This window comes from Lonchura striata, chromosome 6 (assembly GCF_046129695.1).
Source record: "Lonchura striata isolate bLonStr1 chromosome 6, bLonStr1.mat, whole genome shotgun sequence".
NCBI classification, from domain to species: Eukaryota; Metazoa; Chordata; class Aves; order Passeriformes; family Estrildidae; genus Lonchura; species Lonchura striata.
Genome location: NC_134608.1, coordinates 7,993,045 through 8,008,567, shown reverse-complemented (window position 1 = coordinate 8,008,567; position 15,523 = coordinate 7,993,045). Strand labels below are relative to the sequence as shown.

General features: G+C 37.6%; 1 protein-coding gene across 1 annotated transcript in view; it reads right to left on the bottom strand.

Annotated features, from left to right (window-relative positions):
• The window catches only part of NUDT14 (nudix hydrolase 14), a 59,020-nt gene that overhangs the window by 43,133 nt on the left and 364 nt on the right, over window positions 1-15,523 (bottom strand). The window lies entirely within an intron of this gene.

The window sequence follows — 15,523 nt, the reverse complement described above, 5'->3', positions numbered from 1 at the left end:
TTTTTTTTTTTAGAGAGACATAAAGAATTAAATACATTTCCAGGAAACCTGCTTCCAATCTTTTCTTGTCCACTGGCAGCTGCTCCTTTTGACGAGTTACTGAGATAAAGGGCCTGACTGAAATTTCAAACTAGTGATATTTAATGACAGGCAGGGGCAATAATTCTGCACTCATAATAACATACCTAGATCAATCACGTCTGTCTCTAGTAGCAGTTTCAAGACAGAGTGAAATTCAATATAAAGTACCCATTACAAGTTCGAGACCCCACAATGGATGAGAATTCTCACTGAATATTCTTGAGCTCCTTCCTGTACTCATCCTGTGCACTCATCAGTCAAAATAACCTTTCAACCCCTTAGGAAGAGGATTTTCCAAATGCTACACACAGGGCAAACACTGCTTTGGTCCACATCACATTCCCACAACTCATGATTCCCTGCTCAGTTACTGGTACAGCACAGCCTTGTGTAGGATCTCTGACTCAGAGAGAGGTTCACCCCCCTGACTTTGCTGGGATTTAGGGCTTTCACCTCATTTCTGCAGGCACAGCAGGGAGAAAAGCAAACACAAGTGTAGTAGGTAGAAGGACTAAAGGAATCTTAAAATCATCAGTCCCAAGGCAACCACTACGCCTACAAGCATAATTTCTTCTTCTTTGCTACACTAGGTCATGACCCTCATCCAAGAGAGGAAGGAAAGAAACTGTCCTTTCATCATTAATTTTGCTATGTCATTCAAGAAAACAACACTGGCAACACCATAAAACCACAGTTTAAGTTGCCACTGGTACTTCAGCCAAAAGCTAATCACCACCATCAATTGTCTAATATTTCTCATTACCTCTTTAGTCATTCTAACAATCCACGGCAACTTATATAGGATCTGATTAAAATCTTTTCTGGCTGACAAAGAGCCAGCAGGAAAATAAAACTATCCCTCTTCTACCACAGTACTGGGCCACTCCATTTAAACAGATAATAACTCTGCATTCAAAAACAATGCAGTTGATGAACACTGCTCTAATTAAAAAAAACAACAACAAAAAACTACTACTGACTGTGTCACCTGAAGCAGAATGCTTGTAAGAAAAACCCTCTCTATAGACTGTTGTATCATTAATATTGGATTTAAAAACCCCCCAAACAACGCAGAAAACAATCCATCATGCATAGCTGCAAAGTTACTTGGTTTTCCTAATGCACCTGATAAGCAATATCACAGATCACATGAGTATGATTTTAAAATAGTTACAAATCTATTCATTTATATATATAACTTACAAAGGACAAAATACTTCTAATGCAGCATTCAAATCAATGCAGAAAATAGAGTTCAATGAACTGTACACCTTGTCTTCTACAACAGGCTGGTACCTGCCAGCAAAGATCCAGCATTAACAAGCTTGACCAAGGTTAGTAAGCAGCACTTGGGACATCCTGAGTGTCAACAAAGTCGGGAACAAAGCCAGGAGCAGCCCTGCTCTGTCTCCAGTGAAGTAAGGGCAGGGGAGGACACATCCTATGTACCAAATCTCAGAGGAACTCAAGGCTACCACTTCCTCTTAGTATGTTCATAGACAGAGTCCCAGGATTCTGAGCATGTCTCCTCTGAATACTGCGAGCATGTTAAAACTGTTTTTGGCCACTTCTGTTGGTCCTTCAGTAGAATACCAAGAGACTTTAAGCCTTAAGACTTCATTCTGAGCATGCAATGGCATGAACTCAGCATATACAGAAGAGCCTAAATCTTAAACAAAGAATATAGGTCACAAGTTCACCCCACAGGGTCAGCAGGGCTGGTCCGATAATGAAGATTCAACATTCACAGCTACTACAGGCAATTCCACACCTTCCCTTGCAAAAGCAAGACACACTTTTCTCACTAAAACGTATACATAACATACCACTGCAGAAAGTTGCTTCTTCTTCCTTTCATCCTCTCCCCAAGGCACAACTGCTGGGTGTGGTTTATCATCCCACTTAGTGCAGGACTGGAAGGCCTGACACTGCTCTATCCTACAGGCTGCAGAAGAGTGTACAGAAAGAGGGGAGGGAAAACACCATACCAACTGTCATTCATCTAGTTTTTTTTTCAGAAATACTTCAAAAGCAAATATCCTGACAATTTTTCCATTTAATGAAATAGTTTCCCTGAATTTTTTCAGCCCCTGGGTGTGATTAAATCTTTACTCTCCCACCACTCAACATAATTCTTACACTTAAATCTTAACATTGATATTATTACTTTAACAAATTAATCTTTATGGAGTGTCCCATAATGCTCTAGGGAGGCTCACATGTTCCTGTGAGTCCTGTCAGATTTCTGCCAAGAGGTCTGAACTCCTAGACAGACCAAAGAGAAAGTAAGGAGATAAATAGAAACATTGTTCTCCAGACTGACAGGTCAACCACATCTCCTTGTCAAGAAATAAGGGTGGTTTAAAGAAACAATAAGGGAAATATTAGTGATTCATATTTGGTGGAACTATCCTATAAAATACTATAGCAGTAATTTCCAAACTAATGATTACTGATTTGTTTCACGAATAGGAGGCCAATTTCAAAGAATGATTTGAGCCGGAGGAGACCTTCAAGATCATCAATTTCCAGACTCTCTGCCATGGGCTGGCACACCTTCCACCAGACCAGGTTGCTCAAAGCACCATCCAATCTGGCCTTTAACATTTCAAGGGATGGGGCATCCACCCACAACTTCTCTGGGCAACCTGTGCCAGTGCCTTACCACTCACACAGCCAAGAGTTTCCTCCTTATAGAAAATCTTAATCTATCTTCTTTCTGTTTAAGGATGTTCTCCCTTGTCCTATCACTACGTGAAATAATCTCATATTGTTTTTTAATTTATCTGAACAGTACGAATCAGATAAGTTACAGATAAAATTTTAGGCTGTACAAACTGCAGTACAATGGAAATGTTACTCTGAAGAACAACACAGCTTTGCAAAGTAAGCCAGAAATTGTCTGGGTCCAATATTTTCAAGTGTCAGAAATGTTACAATGCTGAAAGTGGAATGCTAAGTGTAGACACACATATGAAATTCTACAGCAGATTTGCCAAAAGATTTGATTTTTGAAAGCAAATTTTTCTTCTAATCCTGCTGCTTCAAAAGCTCAACAAGTGGCATAATGATAACCAAAATGAAAGTAAACAAAGTCAACAGTGATAGTTTATTTCAGCAGCTCTGGATAAGAATATATACAAGAGCTATATAGCATCATAGCTTATTTTTTAATTATTATTTATAATGTTATCATCAATATATAAATGTACTGTTTGCCCCTATTTTTTCCCCATATTGTCTTCCAGCTTAGTTTGTCAGAACATATAATTTCTAGTTAAAATCCACTGAACTGTTGCTACTCCAATCAGTTTACCTACTAAGTGAAAAAAAAAGTTACTCAAATTGCTTTCAAACTTGCTTTAACTAGTACCGAATACAAACAATGTAAGGCACAACCTGGCCTCACAAGGAGGAGAACTAAAATGCCATTTCATTCAGCAAGGTTGGAATTTCATAATGTTACAAAAATTCATGCTGAGGATCTTCATATCTGGACAGACCCACTTATTGTCTAGAATCTTTTTCTGCAGTAAACCAAAATGCTCTATCCAATCTAAGTTCACAAATAGCCATTACAGCTAATTAAAATATAGTCTAAAATGAAAAATATGGAAAAGAATCCTTAAAACAGTAACATCAAGTGATCAAATTCTATGTAGTTGTTTGGATAGTCAATATTCTTACTCCCTATTTAAATGATCTCATACATAATGAAAATCTTACAGATTTTACTCAAATAATGTCATGCTTTTTGATGAAACGTACCATTTCTAAGCCTTATAATCTGCAGAAAATCCAGTAATTTGCAATCATCACATATTCGGCTCTTGGGAAAAATAATTTTCTGTATTTCATAGAATCGGATCTGGAGTTAGAATCATGCATAGATGTAGCTGTTTTACTCCAGAAGGAACTTGTGAATTAAAATTGAAATTACAACGCTGAATATTTTTGAAATCTGAAGATGGATATTATATTTTATCAGTTTGCTGAGAAATTATTCTAGACTTTAAAAAGAATTGTTTGTATTTGCTTACTAAATGTGCACCTTGATCATATGCAGCATGAGATCAGAAAAAGCATTTGGTTTAATAAAATGAGGCTCATAGTCTCAGTGGAAATACTGTTTTCAATGTATACTTTTTTTTCTTCATTTTTCATATTAGATCTACAACACAACAGCAAAAAACAAGCTATTTACTGATTGGGAGTACTCTGGAGGGAATTGACAGTGGGGAGAGGAGACTAAAGTAAGAGGGCAGGTTCCAGAAGAAACATGCAATTACTAGATGATACACAAATGCACTTTGCACACACTGAACACACAGAACAAATATTATGCACTACAACACAAAGAAAAACAACTATATCAGAACTAGATAAGAATTTGAAGCACTAGTTAATTAAAAATACCAGAAAAAGGCATCCCTTAAAACAGACAGAAAATTAAAAAGCACAGTAACGACCACCTACATATTTTTATGCTTTGGTCCTTTTCCATCTATACATGATGAAAAAAACTGCAACACTCATGGAAAAAAAACATATTGCAGATATACAGAGGGTCACAAAAGCTATGAAAGAGATACTTAACACAGGTTCCTGAGCAGATGACAAGCCATTAAAATTTCACCTTTAGGTAGTTATGATGATCTGGTGTCTCTTTTATGATATCAACCATTTTTTAAATTAAATCTACAATGTGATTAACAAGCAATTCTTCCATCAATCTTTGATGTGTTTTACTTATAAAGCAATGACAGTTTTCAGTTCAGACTCCTTAAAGTTCCAGAGAAACCATTTTCCACTCACTTGCTTTGAAAGCCATTAAAACAACTTGATGAAGAACATCAGCAGGGGGCTAACAGAAGCCAAGGCTTAGGAACAATCTTTAGATTTTTCTCCTAAGACTTTCTCACAGACCCTCTTCACAAAGATCCTCAGGGCTTTTCATCCTCTCCTTTCTCCCCACCCCCTCCCAAAAATCAGTTCAAAGTGACAGATGCAACTAGCTCCAGATTCTGCTCTTTTCTTAATTTCACTTTTACCTCTCAATTTTGATAGACTCAATTGAAATCTGATTCCCACAGAGGCAGTCCTCTTATCATCTTCCCACTGGGAAAAAGTCACACAAAGAAAGATTCAAGTAACTTGTGAACACTTTCTAATCTGTCACCCATTCTAATACAGAATAGTGAGACCTGTACCTGTTATTTAAATACCATATACTACTGGCATTCAGTAAATTGACTGAATTGGTGATTAATTGATTAGTGATTTACCTACAGTTCTATGTGTTACTGCAGTATTTCTGGAACTTGCATGACAATGACCCTGTAACAGTTTCGATACTAGGATATAAAATAAAGAATTGTGCAAGCAAACTATAAATTATCATTAAAATGGAAATTGGGTATAACAAATGGTAAATTATTTGGTGATAGTTTCATGCAAATGCAGAAATCCCAGTTTTATGGAAAATATACCTATTAGGACAGTAGTTATGCTACTTAGAATGAGTAGAGCGGGTTAGTTTTGCTGTGCTCACCATAATTTTATTTCTTTGATTATGGCTGACTGAAGGACAAATTTCATTGATTGCTAATTTTGTGGTACATGTGTGACTCCAAAGCTCTACCAACTCTTCAGCTGCTGTATTCAAGTGATGTCACTGTGGTCAAGATACTGAACATGAATTTCTCAAATGTGAACATCTAATTCCATGAAGCAGGGCGATGGGACAAATCAATCCCATATTTTGTTTACAATCCCTTGTTCTTTTACAAATAGAGCTACAGTTACAGTATGCATAGCAGCAAACAGGGACTGAAGGAGACCAGCCTCATGTCTCCTCAACTTGAGGACAGGGGCAGCACATATAAGGGATTTGAGGTCAGGAAGGACAGATGGTTGGCATTCCCATTACAGCTAAATCACCTCTTGTCCTTACAACATTGAGCTTTATATTTGCCAGTTGGCAACTCTCACAGTTTGTGTTTCTACATTATTTTACCAAGCTTGTATTTGTAACTCAAACTGTGAGAATACATTGTGGAATAAATTTCTAGATGTCTTGTGAACAAATCTTATTGGTACTTTCTCAGAATATTAACAATTATACTTTCTGCTTGTCCTCTCTTCAGCTAAAGTAATACATTACTAAAAAGTTAGTGTGAGATGTTTTTTAATTAATTTTTCTTTACAGAAATTTGAAAGAAAAAATCTCATAAGAAATTCTAAGTCAGAAAACTGACATACAACCCTATAAGAGAACATGCAAAAAGTTTGTTTGCTTTCTGACATTACTATATCATAAATATTGGAAAAGGATTCATCAAGAATATAAACTAAGGAAATCCAAGAAGTAAAGAAACAATACCCTAAGGAACAGGAGGACTTATGTATGATATTCTACAAGCATGCAATCACTTTACAGAATTGAAAAAATGTTAAGGCTGGAAGGACCTCACAAGATCACTCAGTACAAGTCTCTTAACAGTGGCAGGATCAAACATATGTTATGTGAGTGCTATGTAATACATGCCAGATACAGAATATGCTTCTAAGCATTATCCAGTCAGAGCCTCCATTCCAGGCTGTTCCATCATTCAAACTAGTCCACCATTTGTGCAGTCTCATGACTAAAATAAACACTTTCAATCCTATATGTGCAATAGCACTGTAAGATTGTTATGCTGAAAGTACACGACTTAGAGTTTATAATGAACGCTCCTGCGGAATAATAATTCAATTAAAATTATCATTAGCATCATTTCTTTCTATATTAATTTTCAAGAACATTTACTTCTCCAGAGGGCTAAACTTTTGTTTTCCCATATTTTCTATTTCAAGAGAAAGAACATCTCTCGTCTTCAGGAGTATAGCCTCATTTCCCTATAATGTATTCATCACCCCTCAGCACATCTGTCCCAGCAAATCCCATTTCCTGTTCTATTCATGAGGCTCAGCAACCTGGAGCTTTAGTGATTGCCGCCACACTTTTCCCATGGCCTTCTCACCTCTCACCCCCCCCACGCACCCCGCTCCCATTGTTTATCATCTGTTCTCCCCTGCTGCAAACTGCTGTCAGATGTTCACTTATCCCTAATCTTACTCACTGCCTTTGATATTCTTTCTAATCCAACAACCTGTCAACTGGGGCATCAGCCCATGTCCACACCAGCTGCTCTGTCACAGGCTGTAAGATTCCCTCTCTTCTCCAAGAGGTATTTAAAGGATTTTGACACAGCAACCTCAACGTGGAACAAATAATTAATGCTGTTTTGATCAGTGATCAGGGCTTTAGTGTGACATGAGCTGACCACTAAGAAAAACTGAGCTTTACTTTGTTTAAACTTCAGTAAACTTTAGTGTTACTATATTAACAAGATTTTGATCAATGTCTGAAGGACAGTACCAAAAAGCTAAGTTCTTTACCTTTAGTTAAAAATTATGAAGAATAATTAATGAGTGCAAGTCAGAGGGGCAGATAACACTATATGCCTGCTGTGTAAAACATGCTCATTTATTCAGTATCAACTTGTATAGAGTTTTCAAAGCATGGGAGCTGACCTTTTATGAGTTACAGCTGAAAATACAAATGCATTTTAAATATGGCAGCAGTTGAGATAAAATTATTTTTAAAATACTTGTTTTCAGAAATAGAGTAGCATAGTTTCATCTCTTATAGAACATCAAACCCTGACATTTTAAAGAATACTGCCATTTACAGAAAATCTAATTTCCATGATATTCAGATTTGCTATAAACACTTAAAATTTTACAGTGTTCATCTGCTTTAAAACATATCAAATACACACAATGTCATAGCTGAGATTGTGACTCAGATGACAAATTTTTTGTATGAGGAAAGGTTTCTGCTAGTTAAGCAAACACATGAAATTTGATCCAAACTGAAAAACAAATACAGTATATAGTTGTTGGATGAACATGAGCACTGTTTTATTTCTCAGATCTAACTTCAATTACTACAAGCCAAACAAGGCAAAAAAGCCTTCTTCATACCCTACAGTAACTGTATTTCACACACAGAAGTATAATAAAACTTTAGTGATTAATTATATAACATGGTTCATTCACTTAGAACTAAACCACTTTTATTCTTAGGGCTTGTCTATACCAGGACATCAAGAAATGAATCTGAAGTAAGTACCTTGATGAACTTGAATTCTGCTACTTAAACTCCATTAAACCCCTGTGTGGACACAGTCATCCAGTTTAGTTTACTGGTGCCTGAGGGCACACACTGGAAAGTTAACATGGATTAAGGCAGGGTATGAATTCAAAGTGCAGTCGTACTTTGAAAATGGTTTAACGTAAACAGAACCAGACTCTTTGTTGTAGAATGAGACATGGAGTTAATCAGGAAAGTCCTGTGCAGACAAGTCCTCGAAGATGAGGCTACTGGAGTGGTATTGCCAGAGCTGATGGTTTTCAACTTCTTCATCTGCTGATCTGGAAACATCTTCCAGGGAAGCTGCAGGCCTTGGTAGCACATTAAGCCTGCTAAAAATTTATCTGCCTTTCTTAGTTACCTCATATGGATGATCTACAAGTATTCCAATGGCCCTCAGTGAGTAGCAGATCAGAACTTGAGAAGTACAATTTAAACTCACTACAACTTAAATACCTCCTCCTACACTCAGTCTTAACTTCACAGTTACTGTGCAGTAACCCAAGTAGTCTGACGGCATTAAATGAGATTTTACTGATCGTTTGTGTAAGTGCAGACACATTTCAGCCACAAAAGGTGCTCAACAAGGCCTTCTTCTTTCCATTATGTGACATTTGCTGTCACAAGTGTGCTAAATCGTAGTATGACTGACCTAAAAATACAAAGTTTTGTCACTGTCAACTACTTTTCATGCATTTACTTCAAAGCTTACATTCACTTGTCAAAGCATGCTGGATAAAGAAATTAAGACTAACATGACATAATTTCACTGAAACAAAAACAAGTACTAGTGTTCTTTTCAACTAGTGCTCTTATTAACTAATGCTTCTCATTTCCCCTTCAGTAATTAATAAATGCCTGATACAAAAATAACTTGTACAAATTTTCAGAGTTAAATTCAAAACATATGGCAGAGTCAGAAGCGGATATGCCTAGATTCCTTAGTTCCTTTTCTTAAATCTGTGTTCTAATTGCAGAGAACACCATTCCTCTCAAAGGAAATTATGTTTCCTAAGTACTCAACTCCCTAACACTATCTTTACAAAAACTTTTCTTTATTTTCTTTCACCCATATGAAAGAATTATACTGCACCTCAACTACATTCACTGTTAACACAGCAGCAGTAAGATCAAAAATCAGTCTCATCCAGGATCTACCTCTGACAGAAGCCAAGATGCCCAAGTCAGAATATATTGTTAAAACACTCTCAGACTCCTGCAATTTGCAGCTCAGGGACTCCCTGAGCTGGAAGCAGTATGTTTCCATTTAAGATTAATACCCAACACTGACATAACAGACTTGACAAGCTGAAGAAAATGAGACAAACTTCACAGGGAAAAAATGGCATCTCCTTTCACTGCATTACTGCTTTAAAAAATGAACTGCAAATAAATGTGTTACTTAGTAACATATTTCCTACTACTGGAACCTTTTGAAGATTCAACAGAACACTTACTTGTTTGAACAGGTAACTTAAAAATCTGTTTACTCCCTCAACAGTGTAATTTTTAACTGTCAAAACAGAAAAGAATGTTTTATGTTTATAAAAAAGCAGTCGGAAGTTCCAGAGAATATTTCAGGCAGCTGGGCACATTCATGTTGCTATTAGCATATACAAAAATTCCTAAATGCAAAATAAGATTGTTAATATTATTGTTACACTGCCCTGCTTTGCTTTTTCATCTTCAAAGTTTTTATGGTATTAATGATAGAGGACTCACTTCTTTCTCCATGTATACACATATTCTAATCTTGATGACATCTCCAAGACAGTTAAAATTCTAAGACACAGGGGTTGCTCATGGTCACAAAAGAAAGCAGTGGCAAACTCAGATCAGAAGAAATTCTTTGTTCACTGATGAACTGCACCCTGCTCATGAAGCACATTTTCTACCCATTACAAAGTTCATGAGGTGTTAAAATCTATACAGCAGCCTTGAAAATTGCTTTAGAACAACTCAAAACTCAAAGATATAATAATTTCATTCCATTAACAGTGAATAAAAAACATCATGCATTAAAATGAACTTGAAGGGAGCATTTTTCACATTTAAGTTTAAAATAAATTATTCTAAGTATTAAATCAATAGAGCAAATGTGATGCTAAGGCATTGATCTGCTCCAAAGTGTGGAAGGAATGTGAAGCTCAGAAAAGAGCAAATAGTTCCAGTTTACCATTACTGACTGTACATGTTGATGTGCGTGGAGTTTTTGAGCATTATCCCACCTGCATCATTGAAAGAGATGCCCATTCACCATTCCACAGATTCAAAACACAAACTCACACACAAACACACTGGGAAAATTGCTGACTGATGCTTCTAGTCTGGTAGCAAACTTCTCAAAGTTCCTGGGCAGAATGCACAAATATGTTTATAGAATGCAAGGAAACAGTGGCAAGAGCTCCTCTGCCAGAACAACTTTCAAAAACAAAGGTTTATGAGTCTAGGAGAGATCCACAAAGGCTTTGATATGTGAACTCTGGACAAAGGTTTCTGTAACAGCTCAAGGTATTATTCCACCAGCTAGATGCTTCCCCCCAGCTGATGGATGCTGTGCCTCCCCTTTGAAGGGCGTTGTCCCTAGCACAGAGGTCACCAAAAAGACTATGCAAAGGCAATTCACTTATTTCTGTCTAAAGCTCAATGATTTGGCTTAAAGGGCTAATAGCAGTGGGTTTGAATTGGAATAACAGAGCAAGAGCTGGAGCAAAGCCACCCTCTGCTGATTCCCAGGCGGTAAGAACCATCAGCACAGAAAAAATTTGCATACAGCAACTTCTTAAATTGTTACAGTAAGATCAACCATAGCTCTTGTTAAAATCTAGTGTAAGGGTCCAGATCCAACACACAGAACCACTGAAATCCCTCTCTGCTCAGGTGCTGATTGAGAAGACTTTGTTGTATCCAAGTCCCATTTGCATACTTAATGCTGCTCAAAATCCTTACTACTCTCCTTAACTGTTGCTACTCAGAGTTGACTTAATGACTTGAAGTCTCAGCAGAGTTCTTAAACTTGGTTTTTTGTTGTTTTTGTTTTTTGTCTAATATATAGGCTAGTGACTGGCTAGCATACACAAAAGAGAGCTGAAGATTTACAGACAAATGTGTATCCCAGCAGTGAGCACATTCTCCTGTGATGTGGGAAGCAATATTAATTGAAGTGAGATCTTGCAGCCTGACTCTACCACATCCCAGGGAAATGCCCTAGCCCTTGGGCATTGAGTTAATCTCTCATTAGCCATCCCTCTGGTCTCTTGAATAAATTATTTATGAAAAGCAGAAAAACTTCAATAGGAAAAAGTGAAAAGAGATTTACCATGGAGTTCCTGGTAAAGAAGCCAATTCTTCAGGAGGTGATGTATGTTTAGAAAAAAGCCAATTTAGATAACAAATCAATTTGCACTTTGGGGGCAAGCACGCATTAAAGCTAGACAGATGCTATCCTCTATGTGAGAAAAATTAATTTTCTTCTCTCAGTACCAAGCAGAACCAAAATATATAGGAATACAGAGTTCCTACTGACAAAATTAAGAGACTATTCTTTAGGCTAAGTGAGGTACCTTGTCCATCCCTCAACCCCAGGCTAACTCACTTCAAACATGGTTTATTTGACTAAGGGCCCCCCTGGAGCAGGGCTGACAGCTGAAAATCCCAAATAGGAACTGAGGTCCCTTCTGAAGTTGTGTCAGACACCTATTTTGAAGAATATAGTCTTAATTTGTACTTTACTCCTCCATACTGGCCCTCACTGAAATCTGACTGCAGTTTGCTGAATTCCACAACTCCTTGGCTACACTTCCATTTTTACCTCTACACTACATAAAGACAGAAGTAATAATTTAAATGATGACTGGTACAGTGATGTGTCCAGCAAGCCAGGTTATTCTCCATAGCTTGGATGCCCAACATGAAGCTGCAGGGTGCCTCAATCTGCAAGGTTCGAAACCTGGAAGTCTTTCAGAAGGGTATACAACTACTTTCAAGCACTACAGGAAAAATTCAGAGCTGACTGCTTTCATTTAAAATACAGATGGGCAGAAGGAGAGGATGATGAAACACTTCATATGAAAAGCTCTCATGACCCTCTATGGGAAGAACAGAATACACCATAGGCATAAATTGCTGTATGGTTTTCAACTATTCCTTCTCCAGGAACTGCCATGATTCCTTACAATCCTCACTTCAGTGAAAAAGCCAGAAATTGACATTTTTCTCACAGACTTTTGGAAGAGTATTTCCATAAGTAACCAAATACAGACTAAAGGATGACTCAAGCTGTTACAACACAGGGGAACTTGGGACTCAAGCACAAACCTACAAGGACATTGTTGTGGTTTTTCTCTAACATGACAGTAATTGTCTGACTGGATTCTATGTAAACACAACTCTGTTCTTCTGTTTGTCCACAGCTCCCAGTCTGAACATCTGTATGTCCAAGGAAAATACTAAACTGGCCCAAACATTAATGCAATCCTGCAACTGTAAATGTGTAAAATGCCTCTGAGAGCAGGTAGAAAATGATCTGACCCTGCGGCTCAACTCTTCAACAGGTGTGACCACAGCCTCCTTCAGATGTGTAACCTGTGTGGGTTTACAAAAGTATATCCAGAATCACAGAATATTCTGAGTTGGAAAAGACTCACAGGAATCACTGATCCAACTCTTGAGTGAAAGGCCCATGCAGGGACTGAGCCTGTGACCTTGGTGTTATTAGCACCATGCTCTGACCAGCTGAGCTAATTTACTCAGCATTTTGTTTTGATTTCAGCCCCCAAATGGATCCTCCTCTGCTGTCTTACAGATTTTGAATGGTCTATAAAGCTGCTAGAACAACAGTGGTATACAAACCAGTGGGGTGCAGGCTGAATGGATAAAATCAAACTAGCAGGGTACACTGAAATGTAAATCACCTACTTACATTTATCTTTAAAATAATAAAATTTATCTTTCTGTTAAAGACCTTGCTGTATTAGATATAGTAGTAGGATTCAAATTATCTTCACACAAGTAGCATAATTTTGATATGATTTGTCTAGAAATCAATGCTGTTATTTAAGCATTCATAAATGCTTAGAAATAATCTTAAAATCCTACACTGTATGTAAAAATTTTTTCTTTGTACAGAAAAGCAGTAGTTGTGAAAGAAAACAAATTAATAAAAAACCATCCAACTTTCTGTATGTCCCTGGGCAGAAGATATATGTTAAATATCAATGCCTGTTTTAGGAATATACCTTTTTGAAAATAGATTTCAAATTCTCAGTCTTCAAGGCCCAAATTATCCTCCATTAATATCATATAAACACTAAAAATGCATCAATGAATCTTCTTCAGACTACAATGAATTATAGGGGATGTATCATAGCTTCACAAAATGTGAAGACCACCCCAAGCCTTCCAATTACATCTTAATTTCACATATTGCATAATTTAACTATCCAAACTAGTTTCAGTTTTCACAGTGCAACAAATTCTGTTATTCAAGTTTTCCCCATTAGATTATTCTGTTATCCAGAAAGACTTTTTTATTATGTTTGGGTCAAGTTCAGCAAGAAATTGCAAGGAATTCATGGATGGGGGAAATTAATGTTTCTTAGGAACAATTAGGAACTGGGAAGAAGAAGTTTCTTTTCTTTTTCCAGCTAATGAATTAAAATAGTTGGACAAGGGAAGACCTACTCAGTATAAAAGCATTAAGATCAAGGGCTAGATTTTGGAAACAACTGTCAGTTTTAGAGGAGTGGTGGAATTTTCAAAATTCTCAAGCACAACAAGCATCTAACTGTCTTAGATTTTAGACACTTGACTGTTTAATGGGGTTTTCAGCAGACCTAAATGGTTTTGAAACAATTAGTCAAATGAGTGAAAATATTTAGTATTTCCTTTGGTTAGTAAGTCAGTTTTTAAATGTAAAATGGGTTTCAATAACAGTAGGGCCTGTTTCTCAGGTCAGGTACAGACAGTTGTGCTCACACTGAGCTCATGCTCTCAGTGGGCTGGACCCAAGCCAGCCTCTGCACAGATGCCATAGAAACTACATTTTCAAGTTCATTTTAAGACAGTGCTGCAGCCAAGAGAAACAATCTCTCACCAGGCCCCAAACACTCATCCCTAACTACCACATTACCACCTCCCCTCTGCCAGCATAATGAACTGAATCACTGATCTTGTCTAGCTTAAAACTGACTTCTTCTTTTGGCTAGATTAGGTTTTACCCTGGTCCAGCTCACTCAGTTGCTGCACAGACATTTGTGCAAGGAGAGGATGCAAGAAGAGCAAGGCTACTTAATTTAGTGGCAATGCTGATTTCTGTCAATTCACAGCACATGACCAAACACATCCTTATTTCTTCTTTACAATACTCATCACATCTAAGGCACATCTATTCAATTAAATGTAATTTTGCAATACTGTTTCAAACATTTTAATTAAATCCCTTTTTTCATGTAAATAGAGCATGACTCAGAAGTGAAAATTAAGTAGTAAGACCCACCACTTGTAAGCTAAGCCAGCAAAAATTCAGAATGTGAAAGAATGTTGTTCAGCTTTACTTCTGCTACCTAAAAAGACACAACTCAGTATAAGAGTTCAAGAATCAAGATTGTTTATTTATCCCAACCAATGAGAAGAGAGCTTTCTTTAGGAAAATCATGTATAAAATGCATTTTTTAAATGTTAAGAATCAGCCCATCTGCTTTGATGAAACCTATTTGAACCCTTGCTTTTAATTTTCTGTAGTTTATCTCACTGTTGGACTCAATACATTCCTCTTCTGCCTTTCCAACTGATGTGTTTAGAAGCAAAGCAAAGAAAAGAGAGATGTGTATTCCACCATCGGTTTCTAGGGCTGTCCGAACTCTCCTTATTTCCCCTCCCACCACTCTGCCTGGGTAAGAGCTCACCCTGGACCAGCCAACAACCAGGCCCAAGGAAAGCATCCAAGGGACACGGGATGCTTTGCACTGGGAGGAGTGACTTTCCCTTCAAAGCTCTCATTCCTGCCGCTGCTGGAAGCGCCAGTTCTCCGCCATCCCGTGACAGGTGACTCATGTTGATGCAGACATGATAAGGGATAGGATTTCCTTCCTCACTTCCCACCTGCGGGCATTGAGGCTATTCACAGAACCGACAGGGTAGAAAGGGATCTCTGGAGATCCCCCAGCCCAAACCCCCTCTCCTGGCAGGGTGGAGCGGGTAACACAGGAGTGAGTCCAGCTGGGTGCGGAATGCCTCCAGAAAGGT